A 17,366-nucleotide genomic window follows, 5' to 3' on the forward strand; every position below is an offset into this window, starting at 1 on the left:
TTCAGCCCATTAAATTTGTGGGATCAGTGAATACTCAGCCTAATAGCACAATCAGTTTGTTCTCTTTTGATACTCATTAGTTCCTCAGTCGAAATTGAATATGACGTGTACTATGAAAGTCTACCTTTTGCATGTTACTCTAAGGGGTACATTTGATTCCAAGATATATGTTTCGTAGATCATGCAATGTCAGGAAACTCTTTTTATGGTAAAAGAGAATAAATAAGATGACTATGAATACAAAAGACAGAAACATAAACAACATTTACATTTTTTCTTTCTTTCTTTTATTCACTGCTTCACAGCAAGAATCTGTATTAGTTTTATTATTTTCGTTATGGAATCTGTCAAGTTGCATGCACAGCAATTAAAAATGAGTATCATTAACTTGAAGGGTTTTTATGTATTTCTTCTGTTAGGGAGCAGGATACAATGTTAGGGGCTGGATCAAGTGCACTAGAAAACAGATTTAACCATAACCTGCTGCATGGATTAGTAACATGTTTCCTTTCAAGTAGCACTTCATGTTTCTGCTCTTTGACTTTGTGGGATCACTTGCCAGAAATCTGGAGGCCACTGCTAGTTGTTTTGGCACGAGCTGGGAATGTTTTGGTATGGCGATAACTGCTTCTCCTTGAGAGGATTGCGTCACGCAAAGACGAACGACTGGAAATGCACTTCTTGCCTGCAAGCTCGTTCATGTTTACAAACCCCCAGAAATGAAAAGAAGTATTTATGAGGCACCGTACCCATGCAATACTCAAATAACAAACAATGCAAATCGAAGTTTTGTGTAATTTAAAGTATATCAGCATAATACGTGTGATTATCTAAGAGACTGAAATATTAGTCCAGAATGCTTTGCAGATGTCTTGAAAAATGTGCACTCTGATTTGTTTTTGATTCCTTTTAAAATCATAACCAAAATTTCCTGTCTGTATTATGAATTAGAAAGGTCAAAAGTCTCACACCTTTGTCGTTAGCTTACTTTCTCCTTAGGTTAACCCAGTTTTGACGTCATCTCCATTAGATTCCAATATTAGTCCAATAAATTGTAGATCCGGTGAGGGGGCTTTGCCAGCCTGATTTGCTCACCCTGTCTACAGCCTCCCTTCCATGTGCTCTCCTGATCGTTCGCCCTCCCGTGTATCAGCGCAGCCCGCAAGTGGTGCCTTCCGCGAAGTGGAATCCGATTCCTCCGTGTGCCCCTCTGCCCAGGGGTCAGGCGGTAGGCTCTATCTATGGGAGAGGCAAAGTGGCAGAAACCCGACCCGGGCGAAATCCCTGCGATGATTTATCAGGTAGCTACCAGCCACAGAAAGCCAGACACGGACTGTGAAAACGTCTGCCTATAGGCTCTGTTCGGAGAGCTCCATGCCACTCCTGTGCCAATTGCCGATCCCCACGACCCACTAGCGCCAGTTTGCGTAGGGGGGAGAGGGTGGTATTTGGGTGGGAGTAAAGCAAAGAGGCCGGAGCAGAGGGAAGGGTGTTATCTCACAAAGAACAGAACCACTAAGGAGTGCGGTTGTTTATTTCGGCCCCTGCAAAAATCATAAACACCCGCCATGAGGCTAACAGCGCAGGCTGCGCCGCAGTAAATTCCAGCACTTTCCCGGCCATTCCTGGCTGCCCAGTAAAAGTCACAGTGGCTGATCCCTGTATAAATTTCACAAAAAACAATCCCGCTCAGAAGATGGTATCATATTCATGCACCGCGGGGTGCAGCGATGGCTATAAATCTAAATCTAACATGTGAAAAATCTTCACATGAATATCTGGGCTAAGAGGACTGTGACCCTTTGCCAGAACAATGAGCCTTCATCAGCTTTGCAGCTTACCAGACGGCTAGGAATTCTGGTTGGAAGTGATAGCTACTGTCTATATAATATTTAGGGCCCATTCATGGAGCAACTGGCAGGAAATAAAAGAGCTTCCTCAACTTGCATCTGCTGCAGAAGGATGTTGTTCTATGCCTGCTCCTCCTCTTCTGACTCTTTGCAAATAGCACAACATAGGAGACAGTTGTTTCTGGCTACCCCGCTGCCTGTCATGACTGTCAAGTGAAATCCCATGAATTATTGCTCTTCCAGATGTAAGAGATTTCTAAGCTGCCTTGAACAGCTTGCGGTTTGTGGCATTATGGGGAGAGGGAGAGAGGGGACGGGAACTGAGGCGGGGTCCCGGGACTCATCAAAACACCCGCAATTGATTTCTTTCACTTATTTGTGCTGCTAATTTTTCTGCCGTTTGTCATTTTTAATGTATACAGACTCTAATAATAAATGCATTGGGGGGGACGAGAGAAGACAAACAAAAGCTTTGCGAAGTTTGTGAGGGAGCGGAGAGGCGGAGGAAGACACAATGAGACTTAAACACATCAGAGCATACATGCACTATAAATTATTCTAGTTAAGCATCTGCTGTAGGATTTAAAAGGCTTCCCAGCTAAAATGACTCCCTTTATTCTCTGCTTATCTTCCGTGCCACTAAGTTAAGGGGTACAAAGCACAGAAATGTCATGTTATGAGTTTGAGGGAGCATTGGATCAGATATACATTAGCAATAACTATACCTAAACAGATCACCCAGGACAGATTTAGTCCATTTTTTTTATTAAGCTTGTCAAGCATTTTTCTTTTTACTTTTGAGTTTCATTCAAAAAATTCCAAAATGCAAAATATCCCTCCGGTTCCATTATTACTGATTCAGATGGCAATGGATCATATTAGGAGTTGGTAAGAGGACATTTTAGTGGAAATTATAAAAGCATTAAGTTCGCTGATGTATCAGTTTAAAAATCAATATCTGAAACCCAATCTTCCACACTTTAGCCAGCCTCTATTTTGTGGATATGTGTTTTTTTTCTCTTAAATGGTAATTTAATTTGCAGTCACTAAAACCTCTACTATAATTACTGATTGGGAGAGCCAGAGCTGAATGCATTAAAACAGTTATTAGGCATTTTCTCCTCCTTTGATCACAGCAAAGTACAAACCACCTGGAGACGATTATTTCAAATGCCATTTGTGAGTGAAGCTAACACTGTAATATTGAAACTGGGCTTTCTTCAATAGCACTCTCAATTACTATATTAAGCCTATCCCCTTCTAACATCAAATTGCTGTACATCATCCTATGAGTCTGTCTTCTTTCTTAAAAATAAAGATAAAATTATATTAATTAAGCAGTTAGATATATGCATTTCTCTAGAACACATGGCAGTGATTGATAGGAAAGGCTGTGTCTTAGGTAACACAGCGGTAATTGCTTTAATTCGGTGCCGGATTTTTTTTTCGTTCTCTCTCAGCTAGCTTAACCCACTTAATTAAACGCAACGTAACATAGTGACTGCCAGATGTAAGGGGCCATCGGTGCAATGTCATCCGCCGATCGCCGCGTACAAAAAGCATTTTGACCTTTGTCTGGCTAGTGCCTTTGAGAGGCCCAAATGACAACCTTGTCAAAACGAAAAAAGATTTCGAATCACTTGATGAGTGTAGTGAAAGTCAATGAATTTTTTTTTAATCTATCTTTTGTTTTGCACAACAAAATTTAGAAATTTTGCAAATATTCTTAAGATGTTACGAAGTGCTGTAATTTGCTAGACGATCAATATTTTTAAGAGTTTCACATTGTTGAGAACTATAGGCAATGTTTAACCTCTGCTGTCATTTAATACCCGGCAATCCGCTACGAAACCAACATAATACTGCGTTGCTTTAAAAAAAAAAAAGGCATTTTTAAGAAGTCTGTACCATTAGTATTCCAATGGTATCATTAAGTTTAAAGCTCAATTTGCTGAGCTTTTAACATGAAATCAGAGCTCAGGGGATGACTGCTGGACGGCAGACGAAAGCAGATAGTTTCGGGTTGCATTTTGACACGTCTTAGAAACTTCTCCCTGGGCTGTTTTCAGATAAATCAGATGTCACACATGGAATGGAGTAACAGAGGTTTAAAGCTCATGGATTTCACCAAAAGAAACCTTCATTATTGTACATGTATGGTGTCTGGGAGGGGGCATTCGGATACAGTTGGGTTTGTAAACCTTTAAAACTTTCATTCAGGTAATGACCTTAACAAGCATACATTCTCCCAAGATATGAGGAATACACACACACACACACATGTAATTAAATAATGCATTTTTTATGCTTGTCAAACAAAAAAATCTCCCTCCTAGTGGTAAAAATAGGCTATCGATTCTATAGAAAATATATAGCAAACAAACATACCAGTATCCCATTCAGTCGTTAAAATGTAATTAATTTTGCGTGTGCAATGACACAAATAATGTCTATCATTATAAATGTATAAAACTAACTAGAGCTGAGATATTGCACGTCACTGCTTAGTTTACGTTTTCCCATCAAAAATTTGCGTTTGCTTGATGCTTGGACTATTGATGAGTTTGAACGCAATTAGCAGGCCATTTTGACATCTTAATTGCCGCTATTCAATCTCTAAGCGGCATTGAATCAAAGCAGCCCCACTTAGCCCCGATCTTATAGATTGTTTCCCAGACAGCCTCATCTGTTAAATGTCACTAACAGGTTGAGTATTGTTTGAAAGTGGAATTAACAGTCAGTTACAGACAAAAGGATGCGATAAGACATGTGGCACTTTTAATATGTAGATGCGATCAGAAGGGTTCCTCCTGCTTCCTTGCTACAATCTTTCCATATCACTTAGATAAGAGGCTGCCTGGCCGTGCTTAAAGGTCATTGAACTGTAATTGTTTTTTACTACAGAAAGGCTAATAGAGTTCTGGTGTTTTGACTGGTATTTACAGACCAAATTTTTTAAAAAGTACTTTTTGTATTTAGGAGATTAGTTACTTGATAAATATTGGGAAATATTATGACAAAGAACTATCATTATTGGGAAAGACAATCTTATTAATTGTTTTTTCTTATATTTATTAACTTTGAACAACTATATACATAAATTTGCCTACACTATACACACATACACACACACAGGTTTGTAATTATATCTTTGTGGGGATTCTCTATCTATTTCTATAGGGAAAACTCTAATCCCAACATGGCGACTGTAACCCTAACCCGGACCTAACCTTAACCATAAGTAACCAAACAAAATACAAGACTTTTGGCATTTTTAGTTTTTTGATTGCATTCACAGATCTTTGTGGGGACCTGAAAAATGTTACGACATCGAAATAACAGGTTTTTATTATGTTGTGGGAAACATTTGGTCCTACTGGGTCGCGGGGGGGTCCGGGTCCTGGGTCCGGAGCCTATCCCGGAAGCAATGGGTATGTGGCAGGAAACAACCCAGGATGGGGGGCCAGCCCATCGCAGCACCCATATGTATAAATTATATAAATACTATATATCTAGAATATAAATATTCTGTGTACCACATAGAATGTATGCATTACACATATTACATATAATTATTTATATTACCCTGCCTTTGTATGTAAGGTGCATCCTCTTCTGCTGGATGCAGGGGGACTTAAAACACTGAACGTTTCTTTTTATTTTTCATCTGCTATTTCTTTTTATCCCTTTTGGCCTTTTAAAATTACCTATCCCTCTTTTACAGCGACTAATAAAACTGTGAGAATTTTTTTCTCCATGCCTGGAATCCATGTATGATGCAGTCCGTTTTGCTCACCTTTGATGAAGAGAGATGGTAACAGCACCAGATTCTTAATGCGCAAAGGCTTCCAGACCATCATACTACCTACAAAATGCAGTGAAAATTTAAACGGGTAGATTATTTGCCTAATAGAATTCACAGGGTCAACCGGACTCTGATCCAGCAATCGACACAGGAAATAGGTATGAATAATGCTTTTAATGTTATTAGTATTAAGTCGGAAACAATGGACGCAGTAAAAAATGTCTAAAAATGCAGAAGTGAATGTGCCTGTCGTATAATCAATTTGCAGTCACACGTCAGTGTATCCCCAGATATTTATATATTTGTTTGTGATTGTTTGTCACCTGGATGCACTTATCCCAAAAAAGTGAATGTAAGAAACTCCATGTCAGGTAAAGAAAAAGTACTTTTAATACCGACAGAGAACTCTGACATACTAAACTTCTACAATATTTCAAACTCAGTGTTGCTTAGTGTTTGAAAAGCTCTGATTAAATAATTCCAGTTGTGTTACTGATTTACATCACTATGTGCTGCACATTGCCACAGAACTACTAGAGAACTTGTGTATTTTGTAGCTACTCGGTCTTTTTCTGCATACCGCAAATCCATTGTAATTTTCTTGCCATTATATATATTCAGTATCACTATGGCATAACTGTCAAGGTGCCAAGTTCATTTAAAAAACTTAACTTCTCAGTAATGTTCTGGAGGTGCCATCATGTGCCACATTATTTTATTTACATACGGTGTCCACAGGCATGCATTACTGAGTTTCACTGTTCGCCATGAGATTTTAGTATGGTTAATACTTTCTTTTACCTTTAATATTATTCGATTTAAATGGTATTAATGTGTAAAAGTCTAATAAAAAAGATAAATATTTTATTGTTTTGTAATCCAGTTTTAAACTGGCATCATGGGAATAGCAAGGAAATAATGATTTTTTTGTGTACCTGTTTTACTTTTGATTCAATATAAATATTTGATTTAAATATATTCCTTAGATAGTGCATAACATGAACATTCATTATTTATATATCAATACATTTGTGAATTATTGCTATTATTCATTTATGAATGTTTTTTTTTTGTTTGTGTGTGGACTTTTCATGTCCCCCCTCCCCCCATGACGTTGTGTGTTTCTGTCAGGTTCCCTGGTTTCTCCCCACTGGTTTCCCCCCCATTGCCTAAACATACAAGATAAGGTGAATTTGTCTTGCCAACCTGTCCATCGGTGTGAATGCGTGTGAATGGTGCATGTGCCCTGCGATGGGCTGGAGCCCCCGCCCTGCACCCAGGATAGGCTCTGGACCCCCGCAACCCTGCACAGCACAAAGCCGCTATGGAAAATGTATGGAGGGATGAATATTTGTTAGTTTCCCAGTTCTTCAAATTGCCAAGATCTCACTCCAAAAATGGGTGGCATTTGTTCCTAACTGTCACCTTTATCCGTGTTCTGTTCTGGACAGATTCCACATCCGGCCTAAACAGCCAAGGCCCCAAGAAACGCACCTCCCAGCACGATGCGTGAAAGCTGGCGCATTAATGGCCAGAGGCGCAGCGCCCTACAGCTACCAGCTGGAGCGTGGGGGGCAGACCATCGATGGGGGAGTCAGTGTCCCTCAGGCTTCCCCGGCTGATTTGGAGTCAAGGTGCTGAACTTGGTTTTGTACCAGAAATTTAAGTAGTACGAATTGTACTTCATAGTTGTTGTTTTTCTTTGCTTTTTTTTCTTTTTTTCCTCCTTCTGTGTTTTTTTGTAGCGCCCAGGGGAAAAATGTGAACTCGCAGGACAACGCTGTGCCCTTGAAAGAATCATCCGCGGCAGTGAGCCTCAGAGCATATGTAAGGACCAGTTAGTGCAACGGCATCATTTTGCTCACTCTCTTATGTCATTAATTATGAAGAGGGAAGGCTGTGAAATTTTGGCGCCGTTTGTTGCAAAATGCCTGCTGACTGTGACAGTTATCGGAACCGAGGCATGCAATGAAAGACTGAAGAGATAAGGTTGTAAGGTCATAACAAAGACAAAATAAAGGGATAAAAAAAGATGCTTTTGTATTTAAGACTTGTGGATTGGTGTTATTGTGTTGTTTTGAGAGTTATGGACTGACGTTGCCATCTTAATTCTCATCATATCCAAGGATTTAAATAAAACACATTACAGAGCCTCTGTAAGGCTGAACTTGCCTCAGACCAGAGTATATAAATAAACCAGACCAACACCCCAGCCTGATGAGTCTGGGACCCCTAGGAGAATGACAGCACTAAGGGTCTGAGTAAGAACCCTTAGTGCTCTCTAAGGGTCTCTGCAGTCTGGACCTGCGAAGACCTCAACCCTGAACAAGAGGCTCCATCAATGTACTACTTGTCTCTCTCACTATTGCTTTGTCTCTGACTTGCGTTCAGATATCGCCTTCTTTCTGCATACCTGTTTTGTCATTTGATCTGTCTCTCTCTCTCTCTCTCTCTCTCTCTCTCTCTCTCTCTCTCGCTCCCTCTATCTCTCTCCCTCAGCATGCATGGCAAACATTTGACACATGGGACAAACTGACAATTACGGTTGCAAACTTTTCAGTGGAAATGCGTATATTTTAGCACTGCCCGCAATTTCAAGAATGCACGCTAAATGACGTGTATGTGAAAAATGCCAATAAATAATGGGAGATGGGGGTGGGGGGTGAGAGAGGTGTCTAACCTAATTTTATATGTAAACCTAAAGCAGGCCCATAAGCACTGAATATTACTGAAAGCATATATATTCTGTGAATCCGAATTTATTACACACATCAGAATTCAGTGCAAGTAAATTGGAGTAGTTCACCATAAATGCCACAGGGTTTGTGGTATGTGCCTGAGATAGCTGGACCTATTGATTACGGAACGCAGTCTGCGAAATTTCAAAGAGAAGGCTAGTTCTCACCATGTATGCTTCAGAGAATTAATTTGGCTCTCTGCGGAGTTTTATGAAAAACACATGTCTGTCTACAGCTCCAGGTAATAAGAGTCCGCTCCTCATCTAATGAAAGGGTACTGTACCGTCCACTGACAGAACCGTAAAAAATCACTACCACCCCTTCCACCCCCACGAACAAACCACCAACCCCCCACTCTCCACCCCTCCAGCACACATGAGAAAACATGGTGAGAATCCTGTGTTCATGCTCCTTCTTGCAGCCGTCTCTGTTTCATCCGACACATTGCGTTCCTCCGTCTTCTCGCCAGGGTGTTGCGGCCGGTGAACGGAGTGTGTTGCAAGCCACAAACGTCTGTAGTTGATCGCTGACGAGTTTTGGGAGCGTTTTCAATTACAGTGGTGTGTGACAGTAAAAGTCTCCCTGTAGTCCATGTAAAAACAGTTCCTAAAAAGACGCAAAAGCGTTTTGCATGAGCCACATTTATTTACCTATTTATTTGCTTGTTTGTTTATGTGAATTTGTCTGCTTGTTTGTCTATTTATTTGTTTGTTTGTTTGCTTGCTTGCTTTATACAATTTTGTGATCAAAAAATAATTTTCATAAATTGTTTTAACTCTTCTATGCACGTCCATAAACTTTAAAGAGTTAAACTGAATTATAGAATCCACAGGAAATATATCTGCCTTTGCCCTCTTATGCTAACAAATGCAGAAACTAACAAATGAAAATTATTTTGAATACATTGGTCATATATTAACATTGCTGTATAATTAAAGGCGTTACTGGGGGGTGGGGGGGGTGGGCATGAGAAAGCAGGAACAAAATGGAAGAGAGAAAGTGAGGGTCAAATGTTTCAGACGTGGACATTAAAGCCTTCAGCAGGAGAAAGTTTATGTGTTTTCGTTGTGTCCCAAACCACATGTGTTGGCCCAGTGGCGGAGAAGCCGGCAGGGTCCTCCCAGCTGCATTTCTGATCTGTGCTGCAGCTACTTGTGCAGAAACACGGCCGGAGGAGCCGCTCAAAGGGAATTGCCGTTCATACCGTCTGTTTAAGTAGCGCACGACTTTACCCCGTGGAATGGGTATTTTTTATCGTTTTCTTATGCGTGCCATGGGTGCAGTTTTAAGACATATACGGAACATGCTATAATCGTCTGCTTTGATCACCGTGCAACAATCGCTGTCACATCCTCAGTAAATGTACTGATCAAGTATGTTTTCAAGATGCGGAAATGTTTCTGCTCTGTGATTAAAATATGAAGCATCGTAAAGGATGACTTAGTATTTTAAATATTCACATGTCAAAACTGCGATGAACTTTACTCACAAATATGAAGTGGGGACATGGTCGAGTTGAACAAGCAAAGGCTGGGTTATCAGCGCGGCTGTGAGGCAGCATGCTGGGCGGTTAGAGTCACGGTCTCACTGTCACGAAATACGAGAGCAAAGGGCACCAGCCAGGACCTCTGACAGGCTACCGATTCGCATCCACAGGCCCCCCTCTGCCTTTCCATGCTACTTGGATTCGCCTTAAGAGAGGATGCTCAGATGAAGTCTCACTCATGGACAGTTTGGTGCATTTGGGAGAAATTTAACAAAATGATTGAGGAGGAGGAGAATAGTGAACAAGAAATTATCACTAAAAGACATTTATTTTCCACTATATGGAAATATTTTGAATTCCATGGAGACAATATTGAGCAAAAGTAAGTTGTTTGTCAGGAGAACTCATTGCAACACCACTAACTTTTTGACATACTCTATTTGTAAATAATAACTTCTGTTTGGCTATAGTTATTTTGGGTTTTTAAAAAAATCACATCACAATTTTAAAAAACTCCAATATTGTGCCGCCCTATTGGCTTAATTAGGCTTTGTTTCATTTTAATTTTGGAGTTTCTGCACAGTTTCTGTCATGTCTTGAGCGGTTTGTCATTATTTTCAACGAGAAATTCCTTCCTCTATTCATTTTCATTTTAATTAACGCTTTCTTGGGGAAAATGAACGCTTCTGGATTTTAGCTGGAAATGGATTGTTAATAGAATAAATCAGGAAAACAGCATTCCTAGATCTGGAAAAGTGAATCGAGTAGACCACTAGTTACATGCTAATGACTTCATAAAATTAAAAATATACACTTTAGTGTTTCAATATTACAGTGATGCTCTCTTGGGTCCATTTCCAGGCTTATGGTAATGTAATCTAGGATTAAAATTATTCAGGTGAGATTCTTTGTTATGGCAGTGACTGTCACTGTACTGTCTTATTAAGATAAATATGGCGATAGCAAGATTTCCACCAGCAGCTGAGAAAAAGGACAGATACATTTATCTTTCCTCCGATTGTGTTTCAGCTGCAGGAAAAAAATGGATTTTTGGTCCTTTAAGGCACCAAAATGTATGTAAATATACTGGATGTGTATTTCTGCGTAACAACGGAATGTACACTCCCTCATCCAGGCCTCATCCCACCAGACAATAAAACAAGACAGAAATACAAACAACTGAATATATACTCCCTCATGCAGGCCTCATCCCTACAGATAACAGACATAAAGATATAAAAGGTAGACAGAAAGACAAGCAATGAGCCTTATTAATATATTTTTAACAGCAAACACGTTGCACATGATCTGCAAAATAAACTTCTGCTGTGGCACGTTGACACTAGTGACTCTTCCAGTTCTGCAGAGTCATGTGACCATATTAAAGGTGAAGCGTAGCAGGAGAGAGAGAGATGGAGACTGGCTGAGAGCTGCTGGGAAATCTTAGGCCCTCACTAAGTCCCATAGCGGTGCAGTATATTATTTCAGGTTATCATGGGACACTCTTAAATAAACAGGAGGCGAGAGTGGGATTCAGAACAGGTACTAGAGGCATTTATATATTCCAGATAATTATAACAAATAAGTATTAGTGAAATACAATGATCAGACAAGCTGATGTGATGCTTGATTAGATGAGAAAAGATCACTAGCAGTGTACGCATATTAAAAATATATATATATATATATATATATAAAGATTGTTGCCTGATTTTTCTCTTTATGTGATTTTACTAAAGATATTAATTAATTAGCTATAAACTTATAAAATGTACATCCATGTAACTGTTGACTCTTTTTTTTAATCATTACAAATTACAAAAACTGCTGGAGTCTTGTTGCATATCAAGGGCAGACGGTTCACCTTTTTAAATTTTTAAGAGCTCGGATTTAGGCTGAATTCTAACAGCGTGATGATTTCTGAAACTGTTCCATGTATTTCCTCCTGTTGACAGATGATGTCACGATTTATCAATAGAAAGAGCAGCGGAGAAGTGGAAGGATTTTAAACACTGTCAGCAAGATGAAAAAAATCTATATCTGTTTTGTCGGTTTAGCTGGGAGATATCGGCATTAGTGCCGGACACCCATTGTAGTTAAATAAATGTGTTTTCATAGGTGATATGCCTATGAACTTATGTAGGATTTCTTTTTTAGCTTAATTCTTTGATAGTCCTTGGCTGTCATGTTCCTGTCAGTAAAAATTGAGAAAGGGCTGATGAAGGCACTGGTAGTCATGGAAAGAATGTAGGTAAAAATGTCCACAAGAACAATGCAGAGTCACCCAAAACAGGCACGGTTTGAACCTGGCAAAAGAAGTGATTACAGCTAAAACAACTCAGTTGCATGAAAACAAACACAGGATGGACAGGAGAGGAAGAGCAGGGTTGAGGTCCCCCCAGGGACTGCCTGGGGCAGCGAACTCTGGAGGATAAATCACACAGGGTAGGGAGGTGTCCAGCACCAGGCCTGGACCATGGATGGGAGGGCCCAACTGCAGAACTGGAAGCTAATTGGCTAGCAAAGAGCCCAAATTGCCGACCACAAACACCCCCCAGAAAGAGTATCTGTTGCAATCTGTGTTCCTTTTCCTTATACTTTCATCTGCTAAGCAACATTTATAAATAAAGATAATACAGGGCAATGTTTCATATTTTAATCACAGAGCAGAAACATTTCTGCATCTTGAAAACATACTTTAAATATACTTTGTCAGTACATTTACTGAGGATGTGACAGCGATTGTTGCACGGTGATCAAAGCAAAATGTAATTATGACCCTGTTCTAGTCACAGGTGCCACGTGGATCGTTTTTGACAATCGGTGAATCGGTTCGCATTCAAGCAAAAGCAAACTCCGAATAAACACAGACGTGTCGGGCAGCCACTGTTTTCACATAGCTTAATGCGTGTGAAATCCCAGTGGGTCTCAATTAAAAACAGGCCTTAGCGTAGCCCTGAAGGGAAAGGCTAATTATTGTGTTGATTATTGCTTTGGTGGGCAGAACATACAATGCTAACTCTGCGTAATTTTTGTTCGTTACACTCCATTATCGTTAATTCTTCATAATCACTTAATTAGAGCTGCTGGGAAAATAATACACATTTTGTAGAGCAAGACCACCAGCCCTGTCTTAGATTAATAGATTTCCTAAGGTGCAGAAATTTCCTGTAGCTGGTCTTACTGTAGCTGCGGTCTTGCTTATATTGTCATGCCTAAACTTACAAACAGATCAACACTCACTCTAAACAGAACTTTTCTATTCTGTCCTGTTCAGATAATGTGATAATTATGACCATACCTACTGATGAGACAGTAAGTACACTACCAGTAATATTCAGAGTAACAAGAAGAAGGATAAAAACATAGCTTATATAATACAGAAATGTAAATGATACTTTGAGACTTTGAGAGGATGAAATACGGTAACTAAAGAAGGTGTGTAAATAAATGGGCCATAATGAGGTATGTTTTGAGTATGTGAGAATTTTTTTTTTTTTTGGAACTGCTGTGACATTAATTGTAACCTTTGTGTATCCTCTCTTGAAATTGCGCAATATGATGAAAGAATATTTAAGAATTACTTTTAGATAAAAGATGCTACTGGCTTGATATGAGTGATATCACACTGCTGATAAAGATGACAGTGAAATCACGAATGTAGCCCACATGAAAAAAAAAACGAAAGCACAACAGCATAATTGTATTGCTCAGCAATGGGGTGTTACACTTTATATAATGTAGGGTTATTTTATACAGCCTCCAGTCACCAAGATGGTTTCAATTTAGTGAGGCTGTGCGATCGTGATATCACTTTCTCTGAGCTGTTCCAGATTGGGACGGCCACTGCCATCGGAGGTGATCACCTCACCAAACTCAAAGGGGTTCTTCAGGAAAGAATAATTCCACAGTTGCTGAGGTACTGAAAAAGCAATCTGCAAAAATACCCCTGGGTCACGTCTCCGGCCAGATGATTTGTGAGAAAATGTCATACATTAAATATAAGTTTAACATTTAACCGGGCACAGTAAAACTGCTGTTTCCATGAACCGCTCAGGGTTTAAGCAAATGCTCCTAGAACGAAGATGGATCCCAGCGTGCCTGTTTGCCAAGAGAGATGGAAGGAGCTCGAACACATCACAGGCAGTGCCGAGACACGAGGCCGGCTAAACTTTCCTTGTTTTTTATACTTTTGTTTGAATTTGACTTGGAACCACTAAACTGCAACTGAGCCAATTCGCTCCAATTTATTGGCCATCGTCAAGCCACACCTTAATCTTAGCAGGTGTTGGGTTTCATCCAAGCAGTAATAAGAAAGGACAAAGGTACTAACTAATTCATAACCTAGAGGCTGTTCTTGGAAGGTTCCAAAGCTAACGGGGGGGGGGGGGGGGAGGGGGGTCCTCTGGGGACGTCAGCAAACCAGTCAAGCTGACGATTCCATGGCCCATTCCCCTAGATGCAGTATGACAGGACAGCTACAAAGCACATCATTCTCCACTGGACAATTGATGTTTTATCATTATTCTTGTTTTTCGTTATTTGCTTACATTTTGAAGATGCCCGAGAAAACTTTTACCTATTAAAATTGCAGAACAGGGAGAGGCTGAGTTCCACGTATTCCTGTAATTCACAGTCCTCTGCAAATCCGGGCCGAGTCCATTGCATCAAGAAGGGATGTCGGGCCAGGCGACGTACGGATGTTCATAACGTGTGCCGTGTGTATCCGCGTGCACCAGTGAGTGGGAGGCACGTGGTGTGGCCTCCTCGCATGCAGGAAAACACTGGAATGCGTTGCTCGGCACAGATGTCCCACGTCAGTCATGTCATATGCATGGGTGCTGTGCATTTCCGGTCGCAATAGCGTTTTTTATGCTTCGGCCTGGTAGAGAAGCTAAATACCAACAAACTCTACCTTCCAGTGCCAGTCAAACCACACTAATCATCTGCCGATAGAATTTTTGGGATTCCAGAAATATAGCATTGTTAGAATATGCCTGAGTACAGAGACAAAATATTAGTAATTCTTTGTCCTGGAGAAATTTGTTCACAGTGGACATACAACAAAAAAGCTTTCATCTGCCTTTTAATCTTTTATTAAGACTACAAATGTGTAAATCAATGTGAAGCAAATCAATGCTTATGATTTGGTAGTGTGAGGGCAATTTGTTTATCTTTCGCCTGTACCGTGATTTACCATGGGAAATTTATCCAAGGTCTCTGTGAAAAAGACTGATGGATTAAGCTGCCAAGATCAAAGGAGTTTAAAAATGAAAAGTGCTGTACTGTAGTCATTTCCAATAAAAAAAGTCAACATGGATGTTCCTAAATATAAAAAATATATTAGATACTGAATCTGCTCATTTGATTTTAATGTGTGTGTTTTATGTAATTTTTGCTTTGTACTGGACTGTCACCGCCTGTGACCTTAAAAGGACCTGAATATCTATTCCTAAGAAGGACTTCTGGAAGCAATGCAGCCTGAAGACTATGTCTGTTTATGTCTACATCGCACCGGACAGCTGATCCATCCTGCCACCTCAACCCTGGATCTGGAGGTCTGAGTGTCCAAAAAAATCAAGGTGTTATGGAAATCACCATAAATGCAGAAGTGGAGCGGGGGAGGGCTGGGAGAGGCCGGCGAAGGGACAGTGAGATATGACTGTCACATGACATTTCCACAGGACAGCGGGAGGCTGAAAAATCAGCCTTTTTAAAGTGGCAAAGAATCAAAGGACTGAGATGGCCATTGCAATCCAATCAAAATGCTCCCCTGGACCCAGACAGCGACAGCTGTACAAAGAGACACACGGTTCTGTGTGCTGGAAGTTTCTATACTCGGTGACTGATCATGTGACGCACATGACGGACTTTGGCAGAGGCAGTACATTTGTTGCATATACAGTACAACACTGAGCTAACCTGGTATGTGGAAATGTGTTTTTACTATTCAAATTTGTAATTATAATACAAAAAATGAGTTATTTTACATAAGGTTAGAGGCACACTGAGTTTTGCTCTATAATTTCAGTATTTCTATTTTAACATTTCTACTGAAAATAAAAATCATTTTTTTGTGTTTGTTTGTGTTTTCGTTTGTGGGCATGAGGTTAAGGGCATGAAAGGCAGTAGTTATTCCATTCAGTTCCCACTGAAGATCTCGTCATCTAGACCAGTATTTAACTTTTTTTTAGCACCGTGAGTTCATGGGATGCCGAGGATCAGAAATGGGTGTGGAGGGTCCACTTTTTTTGTTCAGATGCCAAAATATGGGAGCATCGTTTAAAAACCCGGCATCAGTTGACTGAAGCCAATCAGAGGTATTTGTGGATGCATGTGCATTGTCATGGCGATCAGAGATATTCTGAAAAACTGCAGCATGCATGAAGTCTACTCTCCACAGACCTCCAGTACAACAGAGAAAAAATGTTTTCTGGTGATGTCAGAGGTGGAAATTTTGCAGGGAAAAAACCCACAGCCAGATCTCTGTTAACAGTGCATGTAATAGAGTTCCATTTTCGGGATATGTAGGACATCATCTGGTGAGAATTAATATAATTTTTGTGTGGAATTCCACTTTATGAGTGCAGGACTGGTACTTATGGCAGAAAAACTGACTCCCAACACACTTCAATTCAGGTATTTTTGTTGATTTGGTATTTAGTTTTGTATTGCCAGTGAATAAAAGCTGTTTGTTACAAACCCCTATCCTACACAGGAGTCAGAACAGCAGGTAAACACGCTCTCCGCCTCCAGAAGCAAATATACACAAATACCACATGGGTTACCTCGAATTTTCACTTGTTTTCACTGAACTTGTTAAAGGGGAGTGCACTTGCAACTCTGTGAGTCACAAGGACTATTTTGTAATTCAGATTTAACAGATGTGTTCAGTTTAGCACGTGAGTCAGCTTCTTAAAGGCAAAAGGAATGCATGTGAACATGGACACTGCATTCAGAAATGTCGAGAGCTGTTATTTTACTGTTTTATCACTTAACAAAAGCCCTTTTCACAATTTCACCCATGTTTTTAATGCCCAGGGAAGACCATGTGACTTGAGACCACATGACCGATGTCAGAGAGCATCTGTCTGAGCCAGGTGTCTCACTGACCTGCAGGCTAACATCTTGTGTCATGCAGCCTAGCAAGGGGGAGTCTAAGGTGACACCCGGTCCATTTAAGTTGGGGCAGATATGACAGCTATTTCACTTTGACATCTGTCTCATCAGAGACCCTTTCCGCACGTGAATATGGATAGCATGTTGGAAGCTCATGAATGTAGAATAGAGGATTCGCCTCTCACCTTGCCCTCTGGATGTCTGCAATCAGTGTGTGCCAGTTTAAACCGACAATGTGCCAATGCGGGGGACACGTCAGGTCAAATCCTCGCGTTTTACAGCCTTGATGCTTTTGGTGTTCACATTATTACATTGCCGCTGCGGCCAAGCCAGTGGGAGGGGCTCAGGTGGCCCCACCCACCCGAAAT

At 40.4% G+C, this 17,366-nt stretch overlaps 1 long non-coding RNA gene across 1 annotated transcript in view; it reads right to left on the reverse strand.

Moving 5' to 3' along the window:
• LOC125709380 (uncharacterized) overlaps positions 1 to 17,366 on the reverse strand; it is a 55,816-nt gene that overhangs the window by 31,766 nt on the left and 6,684 nt on the right. The gene's annotated exons all lie outside the window — the stretch shown is intronic.

The sequence above is a fragment of the Brienomyrus brachyistius genome, chromosome 15 (genome assembly GCF_023856365.1).
Source record: "Brienomyrus brachyistius isolate T26 chromosome 15, BBRACH_0.4, whole genome shotgun sequence".
Taxonomy (NCBI): Eukaryota; Metazoa; Chordata; class Actinopteri; order Osteoglossiformes; family Mormyridae; genus Brienomyrus; species Brienomyrus brachyistius.